Source organism: Leucopleurus acutus (genome assembly GCF_964270905.1).
Source record: "Leucopleurus acutus genome assembly, chromosome: 1".
Taxonomy (NCBI): Eukaryota; Metazoa; Chordata; class Mammalia; order Artiodactyla; family Delphinidae; genus Leucopleurus; species Leucopleurus acutus.
In genome coordinates this window covers 34,705,319-34,720,054 of record NC_139142.1, presented here as the reverse complement: position 1 = coordinate 34,720,054, position 14,736 = coordinate 34,705,319, and the positions used below count along the sequence as shown (strand labels likewise).

General features: G+C 35.6%; 1 protein-coding gene across 4 annotated transcripts in view; it reads left to right on the top strand.

Moving 5' to 3' along the window:
• The window catches only part of GPHN (gephyrin), a 618,453-nt gene that overhangs the window by 216,869 nt on the left and 386,848 nt on the right, over positions 1-14,736 (top strand). The gene's annotated exons all lie outside the window — the stretch shown is intronic.

The window sequence follows — 14,736 nt, the reverse complement described above, 5'->3', positions numbered from 1 at the left end:
CTTGTTGAAATTAACTTTTTGTGGTGCTTAAAGGTGCTCTGTCTTATATTACAGTTGCAATATGTGTTAAGTGATAAAGGTAAACAAAGTATTCTATGAAATACACAGGAAGGAAGGACACTTGGTCATTCAAAAAAGATAATCAGCAAAATCTTTCCAAGAGGTATACTAAGCAAATTGGAATTCTGTACAGAGCAGGGGCACTTGTGAATGCATAAATAGGAGATAATATGACACCAGATAGATCACACGTGTAAAATAAAGATTGTTGAGATGTAGGATTTTCATTGGGCCTTTATGCCATGTTAAGAAATTTGGATTTTAAACTGAAAACTATGGAGTGCCATTATGTGATTTTAAGAAGGAAAGTGGCATAATCAGGTTGGTGATTTTATTAGGTTTTTCTTTGATGAGTGAGAAAAATTATTTCAGTGGAGAAGAGGTTCCATCTATAAAGAAGGAGACCAGATTGCAGGAATATAGGCAACGATTGAAACTTGAACTAAAGCAGTGGCAGTGAGGCTGAAGAAAAAAGCCTCAGATTCAAGAAATATTATTTAAGAAAATAGAATCAACAATATTTGGTGATTTATTGGATATTTAAGGGAAGATGGAAAGGTTGACCTAGGTTTCTGCCTTGGGAATCTGAGTAGATTGTGTTGCTGTTAACCTAAAGAGGAGATACAAAACAAGGAATAAGTTTGAGAGGAAATAGGGTAAGTTTTGGACTTACTGAATTTGAGGTTCCTTTTAGATAACCATATATCCACTAAGCCATTGGGTAAATCAGCTTGTAACTCAAAAGAAAGATAATTCTGTCTTTCAGTTGATACCGAGATTTGTCATTATGCAAAAGTTAGCTGAGGCCATGCTAGTTAGTGGAATTGCCTAAAAGAGCTATATGAGATCATAATAGTGGCCCCAAACTGTTGCCTTGGGGAAGGCCCATCCTAGAAACAGAGGATAAATATACTCTTTTATTAGTTTAATTAATTAGCAGAAATGTTTTCAATTTTTTAGTAGTGACTTTTCTCTAAAGGAGTAGTGTTTTTCATTGTTTTTTTTTTTTTTTTTTTTATTCGGTACGCGGGCCTCTCACTGTTGTGGCCTCTCCCTTTGCGGAGCACAGGCTCCGGACGCGCAGGCTCAGCGGCCATGCCTCACGGGCCCAGCCGCTCCGCGGCATGTGGGATCTTCCTGGACCGGGGCACGAACCCGTGTCCCCTGCATCAGCAGGCAGACTCTCAACCACTGCGCCACCAGGGAAGCCCGTGTTTTCTTTTTAATTATAGAATTTTAACAGTTACTCCTCAAGAGATTCCTTGAAAAAAAACATGATTCATGGATGACATGTTAATAGTGATTATTTTCCATCAGTTACTGTATCTAAAACAGCTTTAGAGAGTTTGAGGCCTGAGGCATTAAAAAATGTGAAATTGATTCTTCCTTTCAAAAGTGTTGGAAGAAAAACAGTCATAAAATATTTCAACATTTTTTGGCACCATTAGTATTTTCAGCTGATATCTTTTTGTTTTGATTGGAGGAAATTTGAAACATCTGGTTGTAATGTTTATTTTATTTGGCTAGTATATGAGTAATTTTAAATTACCTAAATAGTACAATTGAGTCTAAATTTGAAATATACTCTTTGTAGTATACTATGTATAAATAAATATGCATGTTTACATTTACTATTAAAAAGATATGATTGGTTGATGAAGCATAATTCAGTTTTTGTCAGATGTGGTAATCTTTCACAATGTTTCTAGCACCAGAAATCATTATTTAGTTCATACACAGTTTGAATTAAGCATACATTTATAATTTACCGTAAATCACCTCATATTGAATGGCTGCTTGGCCAAAGCCTTAAGGGATAAAGAGCAAATACATTCCTAGCCCAATCGCAACCATCTCTTCCACCCAATACCCTGAATTTTTATCATTATCAATTCCTTTCTTTTATTTAGTTTTACTATATATGTATACATCCTTAAATATTACAATTTATTTTTGTTTCTCTTTGAACTTTGTATGAATTGAGTCGCATTGTATTCAATCTATTGTGCCTTGCTTCTTTTTTTCAATACTGTGAGATTCATCAGGTTGTTGTCTATAGCTAAGGTTTTTGGGGGGGTTGTTTTTGGTTTACTTTTTTGTTTTATTTTTTGCTATAAAATAGTGCATTGTGCCACAAATTATTGAGACATCCTTCTGTTGAAGGATATTCAACTTATTTCCATTTGGAACTATTATGAAAAATGATGCTATAAAATTCTTATAAAAATATCCTGTGTAAGAGTTTCTCTGAAATATATACTGAGGAATGGGATTCCTGAGTTTTAGTAATGTATATTTTCTGGATGAAATCAAACTGTTTTCCAAGGTAGTTAAGCCAATTTATACTGCCACTTGGCTGAATTTATTTAAAATAGATATATTTAAGTATTAACTCTTTAATATATTTGTAATTTATATTGGTGTAAATTTGTTTTTATTTACAAACGAGATGACTAAACTTTCATAATATTTTCCAAATGTATCTATTTCCCCAGCCCAATTTATTGAAAAACCCATCTTTTCCCCCTATGGTTTGAATTGCCTCATGTACCATGTATTAAATTTTCATATGCCTAGACACACACATACACATACACAAATCTCTCTTTTCCTGAACTGTTGTTTCATTGATCTGTTTATCTGTTCCTTTGCTAGCACCATACTATTATGATTATAGTGCTTTCTTTGTATAGTAGGAAAGGTTGTATGTTGCTTTTCTTTTTTATTCTGTTGGCTCATGTATTAATTGCTCCAGATATTACACTGAGTTTGTCAAGTTCAAAAGTGTTCCTACTGAGAAGACTTTTGGTTCTAACCAAGGTGGAGTAGCCCTGTTCTGCCAAAATCTTTCCTCTCACAATTAAAAATCCCTGGACTTTTGTTTGTTTATATTAAAAAATAAACAAGCATAGAAAGACTCTGAAAGGTAGGAAGAAGAAATCAGACTGCCTTAGGACTTCAGGACTTGAGGAATGACATGGCACTGAGTTACCTGGGTTTCTTTTTGTCTCCCATTTTACCCAGCCTCCAACCTGGAACCACCAACAGGCAGAGAAGAAAAGCACGTAGAAAAGCCTGTTCCCTCTTGCCAAGGGACCCAAGACAAGGGTGGATTAACAGAACAGAAAGCCTTTTTTGGCATACCCTCCCTACTCCAGCCAAATGCCAATGAGAAAACTACTTAACTTCCCCAGAGTTTCAGCAGAGCCAAGAAGGGAGCTGATCTTCCACCTCACCCCTGCCACCTGACAGAAGCAGGTGGCAGATCTCTGAATCCCCTCTGCCAGTGGTGTTGGTGGGGTGATCAGGGAGCTATTCTTCCATCTCTCACATAGCAGGGTAGACAGTTCTCTGATTTCCCTGCCAGAATATGGTAGTGGGGACCAAGTAGGGAGTTGATATTCTATCACCAGCCCAGTAGAAACAGGTTATGCTCTGATTGCTCCTGCAGGGTAGTGTCAGTAGGGTCCAGTGATGAGCCGAGACTCCCCCAACCCAGCAGAAGTTAGACCAAGAGGCAGTGCAAGATAGGACTAGTCGTCACTCTACTTCACCCCCCCTTTACTGTGTTAATAAGGCCTTTAAGGGAGATGACACTCCACCCTCATATACATCAACATCAGTGGAGATGTTACTGCACTCTCAGTATGAGTCAACCTTCTACTTCCCTTCCCCTCTCAGTGTTAACAGGGTCCAGCAGGGAGCTGAATATCTCATACTAACAACAATGTGGAGCAAGGTGATGCACCACTTTCACCAGAAAGGTTTCAGCAAGGTTAAGAGAAGAGTTAAACTTCTACCTTATTGTCTTCAATGAGGCAGTGGGAATCAGTGCTTCACTTCTGCCAGAGTGGTGTCAGTGGGACCCAGCAAGAAGCTGAACACATGGCCCTTATACTACAAGTCAACAAGAGGACATCTTAAAAAGATTAAATAGGATTCAGAGTCTCATAATATCCAGAACGTCCTGGGAACAGTCAAAAGTCACTCATCATACCAAGATCAGTGAAAATCACAACTTGAATGAGAAGAAAACAGTGAACAGACACCAGTATGAAGAATAATCACATGTTGGAATTATCTGACAAGGATTTTAAAGCAACAGTCATAAAAATGCTTCAACAAGCTATTAGTAATTCTCTTGAAACAAATGAAGAAAATAGAAATTACAAAAAGGAACCAAATGGAAATTACAGAACTGAAAAGTACCGTATCCAATATAAAACACTGAAGGTGGGCCGGGGGGTGTGGTGGCAGGGTGGGCAGTGACACCAGAAGGAAGCGGCACAACATTTTTCAAGTGCTGAAAGAAAGAACTACCCGTCACAAAGTCTACATCCAGTCAAATTATCCTTCAGGAATGAATGGGAAGCAGATACTCAGACAAAAGAAAAATAAAAGAATTTGTCACTAGGAAACCTATCCTGAAAGAATGGGTAAATAAATTCTCTAAAGAGAAAGGAAATGATAAGAGAAAAAGGCTTGAAAATTTAGAAAGGAGGAACAACAGCAGAATGGGTAAATAGATTAGCTGATCTTTTTTTATGATTTTCTTAAATCACATTTGAAGGTTGAAGCAAAAATTATAACACCATATGATGTGGTGCACAATGTATGTAAAGTAAATAATGAACATAATCATATTTAAAATGTGGGAGGGTAAAGGTGCCTAAGTGGAAGTAGAGTTTCGGTATTTCACTTGAAATGATAAAACGCCAATACCAGTAGACTGTTTTAAGTTACATCTGTATATTGAAACACCAAGCAACCACTAAAGTATTTAAAATTGTGTACTCAAAAACACTGTAAGTTAAGATGGAATCCTAAAAAGTGCTCAAGTAATCCACAATAAGGCATGAAAAGAGAAACAGAAGATACAAGCATAAGATAAATAATAAAATGGCAGATTTAAATCCTGAGATATCAACAATTACCTTAAATAAATAATCTAAATATACCAATTAAAAGACAGAAATTGATGTAATGGATTTTTAGAAATGATCCAACATATGCCATTCTCAAGAAACTCATTTGAAAAACAATGACATAGGTAGGTTGAAAGTAAAAGGATAGAAAAAGATATACCATGAAAACACTAATTTTTAGGGAAGAGGAAAGCTCTCAAGTCACTAATCTATATTTCTTCCTCAAGAAACTAGAAAAATAAGAGCCAGATATAGTCAGAGCAAGAAGAAGACAGGAGATACTTAAGAATTGGAATCAGTGAAATTGGGAACATTAAAATGACAGGGGAAAATCAAATAAAAGGCTGGTTTTTTAAAAACTCAATAAAATTAGTAAACCTCTTACTAGACTAACGAAACTAAAGAAGACACGATCACCTATATTAGGATAGGACAAAGACTATCACTGCGTATCTTCTAGTCATTAAAAGGATAATTAGAAAGGGCTTTGAAAAACTATACTCATAAATTGGACAACTTAGAAGAAACGGACCACTTCCTCAAAACCCACATACTACCAAAACTAACCACAATGACATAGGCAATCTGCATAGTTGTATAACCATTAAAGAAATTAAATTTGTAATGAAAAAGCTCCTAATAAAGCTCCAGTCCTGGATGGTTTCATGGGAGAATTCTATCACACATTAAAGAAGAATTAATATCTATTTTACTCAGCTTTACTGAGTCATTTTCCACCTTGTTTTATGAGGCTAGTATTACATTGATACTAAAATCAGAAAAAGACACTACAAAAATGAAAACTGTAGACCAAGATCTCTTATGAACTTAAAATCCTCTACTAAATATTACCAAATCAAATCCAACAATGTATAAAAAATTATTATACACTACTACTAAGTGGGATTTATTTGAGGTAAAAACTTGTTCAACATTGGAAAAACAATCAATGTAATCTATCATATCTACAAGCTAAAAAAGAAAAATTATATGGTCATATCAATTGATGCAGAAAAGGTGTTTGACAAAACCTAAAACCCGTTCTTGAAAAACCTCTCAACAAAATAGGAATGGGGCGGGGGGAAACCTCCTGAACTTGATATAGAACATCTACAAAAAATTAGAGCTAACAATATACTTAATGGTGAAAGAATGAGTGCCTTCCTCTTAAGATCAGGAAAAAAGCAATGTTGTCCGCTCTCACTACTTTCCTCCAACCGAGCACTAGAAGTTCTCAGTAGCACAGGAAGGCAAGAAAACGTATTAAAAGGCACAAAGATTGGAAAGTAAGAAATAAAACTCCCTATTTGCAGATCACATGATTGTCTATGTAGAAAAAAGTATCTAGAGAAAAACTGCAGCTAATAAGTCAGTTCAGTTAATTTGGGGGATATAAGATCAACATCAAAAAGGTCAATTTGATTTTTATATAATTACAACAGTAGGAAGCTGAAATTTAAAACAATACCATTTACAATTACTTCAAATAAAATTAAATAGGTCGCACTTAAGAACACACATATCTGTATGTTTAAAACTACGAAATGCTGAAGAAATAAAAGGACACTTAAAGAAATGGACAGACATACCATGTTCATGGATGGAAAGATTAAACATAGTAAGGGTGTCATTGTTCTCCAAATTGACATATAGGTTTATGCACTTTCTATTAAAAAACCCAACAAGTTTTTTTTATGACATACAATTACATAAATTTATTTTAAAATTATATGGAAAGGCATAGGTTCTAGAATAGCTAAAACAATTTCGAAAAAGAATAAAGGGAAGGACTAGCTCTACCCAATGATAAGGTTTACTGTTAGCTACAGTAATCAAGATAGTGTAGTATTGGCAGATAGATAGATAATATCAATGAAACAGAATGTATAACCAGTAAGTAGACTCACACAAATATGTCCATTTGATGTTTAATAAAGCTACAAAAGTACTTCAGTGGATAACCTTTTCAACAAATGATGCTGGAATAGTTGGGCATCCATAAGCAAAAAAATTAACCTCACCCATTTTATACCTCTTATATAAAAATTAACTCAAAATGGATTATAGATTTAAATATAAAACAAAAGCTGTTAAAAGAATAAAAGGACAAATGTTCACGACCTATGGTTAGGCAAAGAGTTTATGTCCTATTTTTTGTTTCCTACTATAAATGGAATGCTTTCTCTCTTTTATTTTTATTTTAACCCCTCCTCATCTTTTTTTTTAACTGAAGTATAGTTTACAGTGTTGTGCCAATCTATGCTGTACAGCAAAGTGACTCAGTTTTATGCATATATGCATTCTTTTTTAAATATCCTTTTCTATTATGGTTTATCCCAGGAGATTGGATATAGTTCCCTGTGCTATACAGTAGGACTGTGTTGTTTATCCATTCTAAATGTAATAATGATTTGTATCTACCAACCCCAAATTACCAGTCCATCCCTCTCTCTCCCCCTCTTCCCCTTGGCAGCCACAAGTCTTATCTCTATGTCTGTCTGTTTCTGTTTTGTAGAATAGGTTCATTTGTGCCATATTTTAGATTCCACATATAAGTGATATCATATGGTATTTGTCTTTCTTTTTCTGACTTCACTTAGTATGGTAATCTCTAGTTGCATCCATGTTGCTTCAAATGGCATTATTTTGTTCTTTTTTATGACTGAGTAGTAGTCCATTGTATATATATACCACATCTTCTTTATCCATTCATCTGTTGATGGACATTTAGGTTGTTTCCACATCTTGGCTATTGTGAATAGTGCTGCTATGAACTTAGGGGTGCATGTATCTTTTTGGATTATAGTTTTGTCCAGAGTAGGATTGCTGGATCATATGGTAATTTTATTTTTAGTTTTCTGAGGAACCTCCATACTGTTTTCCATAGTGGCTGCATCAATTTGCATTCCCACCAACAGTGTAGGAGTAACCCCTCCTCATCTTGATGGAAATTTCACTCTGGGTAGATGTGGCATCGAGTATGGGTCTTCCTCTCCACTCAGCTCCCAATTAAGGGTTATGGTATCTCTCCAAGATGGGCAGGCCTTCATCATTTCTCATGCCTCCAACTCTGAATTGCAGAGGTTAGATTCCTGATGAATGCAGTCGAAAGTCAGGGGCTCCCTTCCTTTACCCAGCCCCCATTCATAGGAGGGTAGCTCTAGCCCTGATGCAGCACACTGAGAATACTGGAGGCCTCATCATCCTCACTCCAGCTTGCTCATAGGGCAGAACATCCACATTAGGAGAGGCAGCCCAAGCAGACCAAAGGCTACACAGCACTTGGAACAGTGGCTTAAAGATTTTATCCAGGGTAGTCCATAAGAATATATTACTCTTAAGCTATTCCCAAAGGAAAGACCTTATTTGAAACAATGTGGAGAAGTTCAAGCCTAAGGTCACTCTCAAAAACAATGGATATTTTGGTGGTAAACAATTCAGAGTAGGCTGATAATCTCTCTAAAAGAGCAAGAAGCTAAATTAGTTTATCAGACTGAACCTGGGAGAAAGTCAGCTAAAAAGAATCCTTGGATCAGAACAAACCTCAAAGATGAAATGAAAATCTACCCTGTCTGAATTTAATTGATCAGACTGTGGAGCAACGTATGTCCCCAGGCATTGTTCATCACAGTAGTATCATTAGTGGAGCATAACAGCTGGATGTGCCAGCAAAGAGGCAAAAAGCTTAACAGATCAAGGAAAGAAAAGAGGCAGTTGAAGAAACCCCTACTAAAACCACTGTCTTCCCAAGGTGACTTTGTGTATGCCTTGGCTGTACCCTCTGAGGAGCAATATCAGAAGTTTCATACAGGGTGGAAATAGTCTTTTTAAAGTAGCCTAGCTGATTTCAGTAAACAAATAAATAAACAACAAAGCTCTGGAGAGAGGGAAGGGTGTCAGTATCCCAGGTTGCTACAATATATTATATAACATGTCCAATTTTCAACAAGTATTTTAAGACACACAAAGAATAGGAGAGTGTGACCATACACAAGAAACAAAGCAGACAACAGAAACTGCCTGTGAGAGGTCCTAGATATTGAATTTAACAGATTTCAAAGCAGTCTATTTAAATACGTTTTTAGAAAAAGAAACAAATCTTCTAGGAAGCCATATTGAAAGAAGGAAAGAAGCCATGATGACAGTGTCTCATCAAATAGAGACTATCAATAGAAATATAAATTATTTTTTAAAAGAACCAAATGAAAATTCTGCAGTTGCAAGTATAATAAATGAAATGGAAGATTTGCTAGTGGGGCTCACTCAACAACTGTTCTGAGTTGACAGCAGACTTAAAGACAGGCAAATGATCAGAACCTCAGACAAAGGTGAAACACCATTAAGCACACCAGCATATGGTAATGGGAGTACAAGGAGATAAAAGAGCACAAAAAATATGTCAAAAAATAATGGCTGAAAATTTGCCAAATTTAATTATAAACATTAATGTACACATCCAAGAAGCTCCACCAATTCCAGATAAGATAAACTAAAATAGATCCATACCCACACACCTGGTTTTAGTAAGTTCAGGCTGCTATAACAAAGGGCTCATATACGACAAAAGTTATTTTTCACAGTTCTGGAGGCTAGAAGTCCGTGGTAATGGTGTCAGTATGGTCAGGTTCTTATGAGGACCTTCTCTGGGTTGCAGACAGCTTTCTTCCCATTCCTCACATGAGAAAGAGAGCTAGCTAGCTCCCTGGCCTTTTGTTATAAGGGCATTAATTCCATTCATAACGAATTCACCTTCATGACCTAATTACCTCCTAAAGACCCCACACCTACCAAATACCATCACATTGTGATTACAGTTTCAACATAGGAATTTTGGTGGGACACAGACTTTCGTTTCATACCACACATCATAGTAAAAGTGCCAAAAGACAAAGATAAAAAGTTTTATAAAAGTTATAAAAAGTTTTCACCAAAAAGAAGTGAACTTGATAAAATTAACATCTGACTTAACATCAATAAAAATGGAGGCCAGTAGTATGACACATTCAAAGTACTGAAAGAAAAAAAACCTGTCAACAAACCAAGGATCTTGTATCCAGGAAAACTATCTTTCAAAATTGAAGATGAAATACACTCCCAGGTAAACAAAAACTGAGAGAATTTATTGCTAACAGATTCACCTTGCAATAAATACTGACGAAAATTCTTCAGGCCGAAGACAAGTGGCCACATAAAGTAAATGCACACACAGAAAGAGCACTGGTAAAGGTAATTATGTAGTTATAAAAGACATTATAGATGAATGTTCTTTGTCCTTTCCTCTCATTACTGATTTGAAAAGCAATTGTATAAGACAATACATATACAACTTTTTTGCTGAGCCAATAATATATAGAAATGTAATATATTTGAAAATAACAAAACAAAGAAGGTAGGTTGGAGAGCAAAGCTGCATTAGAGTAAGTATATAACACCAGGTGAAATCTTGAACCACAGGAACAAATAGAACCAGAAATAGTAAATAAGAAAGTTAATATCAAAAACTCTATAAATATTTACTTGCCCTCTTACTTTTCTTGGCTTCTTCAATAAACATAAATTACATAAAATCTTAATTATAGCAAATTGTTGAATTTGATGCATGATGTATTTGTATGTACAAAAACATATATATATATATGTAACGTGGATAACAATAGCACAAAAAGGAAAGATGAGAGACTAGAACTATGTAGGAGTAATGGTTCTATATCTCATGAAATTAAGTTAATAAACTCTAAAGTAGATTTTGATAAGATACATATAGTAAACCCTAGAGCAATCACTAAGGAAATAGCTCTAAAACATATATAGTATTTAGTTTATATATATATATCTATCCTTTTGAGAATGTCTCACATATTTGTTTTGTCCTGTTTGTTCATTCTTTTTACTTTCTCTACATCAGTTTTTACTTTTCTGTTTATTTGTCTTTGAATTTAATATTCTGTGTTCTGCTGCATTTTTCCATTTGACCTGTGTTTACATTCTTCAATCCTAATAAACCTACTCATTTAGATCTAAATTTCAGATATTGTAAGTTTTATGTCCTAGTATGTCCATTTAATTTTTTATAGATTCCATTTCCTGGTGTAATTTTCCATCATTTTTTCTGTTTTATTTATCTCTCTTCTATTTTCTTGAATATATTAATCATAGTTTACTTTAAAATTCTTGTCTGCAAACTCCCCATGCATCTCTTGTGGGGTTTTTCATCTGTGTTTTCTTTTTAATATTGTGCCGTATTTTCTTACGTACCAAGTAATTTTTATAAATATATTTCCTGTGTAAAACAGTCATACTGGTTATAGCTGATTTATCATCCATCATACTGTCTCCCTTTCTACTGATAGGTAGAAAATAGGAGAAAGTGATCACTCCAATTCAGTCAAGAATTTTGCTGGGTTAGAGCTGAGTTGAGAATATAGTGGGTTTTCATCCCTTCCTTCCTGTTACAATAGGAGATTTAGCTTTGATAGTCTTAGGTTCCAGCCTAGCTCTCTTGCCTCCAGCCTAACCAATATAAGCCTCAAAAACTGGCAGATATCTTGAAGTGGAAACTTCCATTGTTCTTTGGTCAGCCTTCCCCAGCAGATCTTTCTTTCTTAAGCACCATGAAGAATGCAAAGGATTTCACTCTGCCTTTCATAAGCTTTTTGTCTAGCTTTGCAGGCTTATGTACAACACTGCAATCCACAATTGTTCCAAAGGAAAAAACAGCCATGTGTTTAAGTCTATTCAAGTTTCCAGTTTCTAAATGTCTAAAAGCTTTCTGGTTTCTTTTCCTCCCAGCAGAGGATCTCTGCCTGGAAAAGCTGATGGTCAGCCCTGTGACCAAAATCAGCAAATATCCCCAGTGTAGATGGGTGCGGTGGGTAAGAAAAGCTACAGATTATCAGTTTAACTTAGAAAAGTTTCCCCATTTCTAAAATCTTATTTTGTCTAATTTATTGGTTCTGTAGCTTTTCAGTGTCTTTTAAAAAGTAGGATTTTTGTAATTATTTGATTGTCTACTCATTATGGTATGTAAGTATTGACGTGCTATGATCTACTGCACTCTGCCCAAAAGCAGAACTCTGGCATTATATTTTTAACTGATTATTGCTAGGAAACATTGTTATTATATCTAGTAGTTTTTCAGTTGATTGATTTAAATAAACTTCAGTAAAGTGAAATCACAAAGTCACATCCTTTTGCCAGGATTGTGTTTTGTTTGTTTGTTTAATGTTCAGCGTATCAGGCACTGTGGTAATTGCTTAAAAACTACTAACTCATTTTAATCCTCATAACAAACATATGAGGTGGGTACTATTATTGTTACTATTCATAAGTGAGGAAAATGAAGCAAAGATCATTAAGTGATTTGTCCAAGGTCACACAGCAAGTAGTGGTGGAGCCAGGTTCAAGCCCAGATTCTGGATTCTTTTATGGTAATGAGAATTAGTAGTAGCTTAGACACAAGACATCATTCACCCAATCTTTCTACGTGAATACAGCAGACCCATTGAGGAAATGTTTACTTCAATATTTGTTACTTTGTTTTATTTTAGAAGATGTTGGAAATAGGAGTTTATTAATTTATTTATTTTTGCTGCGTTGGGTCTTCGTTTCTGTGCGAGGGCTTTCTCTAGTTGTGGCAAGTGGGGGCCACTCTTAATCGCGGTGCGCGGGCCTCTCACTATCGCGGCCTCTCTTGTTGCAGAGCATAGGCTCCAGACGCGCAGGCTCAGTAGTTGTGGCTCACGGGCCTAGTTGCTCCGCGGCATGTGGGATCCTCCCAGACCAGGGCTTGAACCCGTGTCCCCTGCATTAGCAGGCAGATTCTCAACCACTGCGCCACCAGGGAAGCCCAATATTTGTTACTTTTTGATACCCCTTCTCTTAATTGGATTGTTATTCTTAAATCTCTCATTTGCCCTTTTATTTATTCAATAATAATTTATTTAGCATTTGTTTCTTCTGTACTTAAACTCACTTGGTTATCTCATCCAGTTTCATAGCTCTTGTTTCAGTTCTGTTTCCTAAAATAAACTTTTTAATGAAGTATAATATTCTATATGAGTTGTACATAAAAGTCACAAATCGTAAGTGTAAAGCTTGTTAAATTATCACAAAGAGAACACATCTGAGTAACCCACAGCTAAAGAAATACAGTATCACCAGCATCCCAGAAATCTCCCTATGCCCCCTTCCAATCACTACACCTTCCCTCTTCCTCAAAGGTAATTACTATCTGATTTCTGTCACCATGAATTATCTTTACCTGTATCAAACTTTATAGCAATGGATAATTGCTGTGCTTTTTGTTTTATTAAATGTACAATTTAGTTATCCATTCTTTTGATGAAGAATATTTGGGTTGTTTCCAGTTAGGGGCTGTTATGAATAATGCTGCAATAAACAGTCTTGAACATGTCTTTTGGTGCACATATATACACATAATCTCATTAGATATCCACCTAATAGACAAGCTAGATGTGACCTAGAGATACTGGATCGTAAGATATATAAATGAATAATTTCACTAGATTCTGCAGTTTTCCCAAGTACATGTATGCATTTATATTCTCTTTAGCATTTTAGGAGAACTCCACTTAACTTCACATTCTCACTAACATTTTGTATTGTCAGTCTTTTTTCATTTAATTATTTCAGAGAATTGTGACCAAAAATGTTTCCAATATATGTATTTCTCTAATAAATAACTAATGATATTGAGCATATTTTCATATAATTTGGATATCCTCTTTTGTGAAATGACTGTTCGTGTGTTTTGTGTTTTAAAAGTTAGGTTAGCTGTCTTTTTCTTCTTTATAGTAGGCATTACCTATGTGTTCTGGATGAGTCCTTTGATATGTGTATTACACATTTATTCTCGCAGTCTGTTGCTTCCCTTTTTACTCTCTTAAAAGTGTCTCTGACAAATAGAAATTCCAAATTTTTATGTAAGTCAGCTTGTCAACCTTTTCAGTTATAATTAGTGAAGAAATATTTGTTGATTAAATGAATGATCCTGAAGATTTCAATGTCTTGTGCAAGAGACAGTCTTATTCATTATAAAATGTAATTTTTATGTTAAATATGTATACTAAAACTTTTAGAGCACAGAGGGGACAGTGACTAATTTTGGCTTAGAGGGTAAAGGAATTCTTCATGAAGAATATGATGAGAAGGGCTTCTAAAGCAAAAAAAAAAAAAGTGAGCAAAGACACTATATATGAATAAACAGTTGGTTTTTAAAATAAATTTATTTATTTTGGCAGCGTTGGGTCTTCGTTGCTGCACGTGGGCTTTCTCTAGTTGTGGCGAGTGGGGGCTACACTTCATTGTGGTGCGTGGGCTTCTCATCACGGCGGTTTCTCTTCTTTGTGGAGCACAGGCTCTAGGCACATGGGCTTCAGTAGTTGTGGCTCACGAGCTGTAGAGCGCAGGCTCAGTAGTTGTGGCGCACGGGCTTAGTTGCTCCACAGTATGTGGGATCTTCCCAGACCAGGGATCGAACCCATATCCCCTGCATTGGCAGGGGGATTCTTAACCAATGTGCCATCAGGGAAGCCCTAAACAGTGTTTTTGAGAAATGCAAGTTTGTCTAAAGTCAAGGGATTATTAAGAATAACTTTAGGAGATGACAATGGAATGTTAAGTTGCTGGAGTCACATTGTAAATGATTTGTATGTCTTAGGGAGGGAAACTTGAAGATTTTGAAAAGAGACATTTTTTCAGGTATATTTCAGAGGATTTGCTATCCTTAGCA